The sequence below is a fragment of the Geosmithia morbida genome (genome assembly GCF_012550715.1).
Source record: "Geosmithia morbida isolate 1262 chromosome Unknown scaffold_1, whole genome shotgun sequence".
Classification (NCBI taxonomy): domain Eukaryota; kingdom Fungi; phylum Ascomycota; class Sordariomycetes; order Hypocreales; family Bionectriaceae; genus Geosmithia; species Geosmithia morbida.
This window is the reverse complement of record NW_023336188.1, coordinates 861,845-864,499: the sequence shown is the minus strand read 5'-3', so window position 1 is coordinate 864,499 and position 2,655 is coordinate 861,845.

The window sequence follows — 2,655 nt, the reverse complement described above, 5'->3', positions numbered from 1 at the left end:
CCCCCCCCCCCCCCCCCAGATGGTCGAATGCGGTTGGCGTTGGCGGCTGTCGGTCGGGAGAAAGTATCCTATTATTGTGTTATCTGTATTAGGCCGAGTATTCGCACTACGGTTCCACGTACGGCTCAGGTACGAGTGATGATTCTCGGAGAGCGGATGCGAGTGCCTGTAGTCGATGGCATCACACATCTATCACATGTAGGCATGTAGCCTGTAGGGGGCGGCGGTATTGCATCGTTCGAATGCTGCCGTATTCAAATTCGCATGTAATTCATACGATACCATCTCCATCCACGACGACGTAATCGTCGTGTGTACATTGGCAGTACTGACGGTACTTGACATATGTCTTCCTCCCACATCGGCAAAGGTTTCCCTCCCTCCCCAGGCATACAAGGCATCATTTTGAGCCCAATGGGTCCGGCGTTTCACCCGACTATCCAACCAGCAACAGATGGCTGGGGCGTGCGATTGGAGGGTGCAACGGATTTCGTTATTATCTTATTATCTTATATTATTATTATTACTCTATTAATTCTTAGTCTTTAAATTTTTTTTTTTTTTAAAAAAATTCGATCTATATCATGTTAGTGTATATGTAATCTTTTTATATCATCTTTTCTTTTTCCCCTTCAACTCTTGAGTTGTAATACATGTCCTGAATCTGTCCCTTGAAAGTAGTCACGGCAGAAGAAGAACAAGGAGGAGAGGAAAGAAGAAGAAGAAAACACGGATGACGCCCCGAGGCTTCTTCGTTGACAGGAATAGACTTGCAGCCATGACTAGTTTAAATTAGCAGAGGGCCAATTCATTACTCGGTATTGCATACAACTGGGGTATCTCGCCACATAGACAGTGTGACTTGTCTCGTGTGCTCCCCCCTCGTACGTTATCTACCGTGTACTCGGGATCGCTTATTGCTGCCCCTTCTCTTCTTGCTCATCACCCTGTCCTCGACCTGCTTGTTCATCAGAAGGTACCGACACTGGCTGTAGTGGAGTGGTATCGCTGCACGAGCGAGCAGTGATGGCTGTCGATACTATCGTCGGGCTTGGTTCGGATTCGACGGTCCCCCGGTAAGACGGGGGGGGGGGGGGGGGGGGGTGATGAGATGTCGCAATATGGATTGGATGAGCTGCGACGCTACATCAGCTCTATTACTCTTACCTGAGGAAGAGGAAGGATAGATGATACGACCTGCAAAGCTAGACAGCCAGAGGAGAGGAAAGGAAAGGAAGGAAGACGCTATAACCCCGGAAACAACACTACATGAACCGGTGTTCACACGCACGCACACACACACACACTACGGCGTCGTTCTGCAGGAGGTAATAATAGCGGTCGAGACACGTCAACCAGATGAGTACGCAGCTCGTGCATATAGTGTATACATGTACGGTCTATCTACGGAGTATCATACTATCGTCGTGTGTCTTGACAGCAGCATGTTACGAAGTAACGGTAGTAGGACTATTTTTATATATCCAATACCCCATCTGCATCAAGCTGATGAAGGACGGTTTCAACCACCAGTCAAAAGATGCTCATATCCCCATCCCCCCTGGTAGCTCTGAAGAGGAAGAAGAGGCACAGGTGTTGTTGTCATTACTATTCTGCTATTAAAAAAAATTTCAATTATCATCATCATCATTACAAAATATACGTTGCTGGTGATAATGAAACACACGGTATATACATTTACACCCAGTACCTAGCAATACAGCAATTCAGCAAGGGCATCATTGAACAATGCGATTTCCTGTCTAATCCATGTATAGTGTACTCCGTACCTTTCATAATACCACAGGTGTGGTTGTAAAGGAATCTTGATTACGGAATTTGACAGATGATGGATTAACCCGACCCAACCCAACCCAGCCCAACCCAACCCAGCCCAACCCCCCAACCCCAACCCCAACCCCCTGGCCAGGTCTAAGAAAAGTTAGAGATGCACTCGCACTCGTATTGGTACCATGTCTCGTAGATTGACCGGATCAGACAAATGAAGGGATAGTCTTACCTGTCAGTTACTATACAGGTACACGCTAACACCAGACGAAGCTCAGCGTCGGAGGACCGCAGAGAGGAGAAGGAGAAGAAGAAAAACCGGGCTGGACGACAGGAGTCTAGAATGATGATGACCCGTAATATCGGCAAAAATAAAACAACCTACAAATAGACTGGAATCTCATCATCCTGGGAAATTTGCGGAGTTTGCAATCCTGCCATGGCCACCGTTCACGACGTAAATAATGGGGATACTACGGTGGCACCTTGGCGCACATCCTGCAACAGAACGCAGCAGCCTGGAATCTAGATTTCCTACGACGTCCCTATATAAGATTCCTCACTTGGAATCCTCTCTACCTTGTCATGTGCATTCAGAAGGCAATACACTAGTCAGAGCAGTCATGGTAGCTATTCAAACTCGTCGGCCCCGTAAACATGATTTAATGCAATTTTTTTAAATCACACATATAGAACTAGCTACCATGGTGATATACATATCGTTACTAATAGTAGAGTGTTAATGAACTAGAGTAGCTAAGAGGCATACGTGTAATCTATACATATAATGGGGCTTGATATCTAGCAAAGTAATCTGTATGCATATACCATCCATCTCTCTCTCCTCTCTCTCCCCCCCCCCCCCCC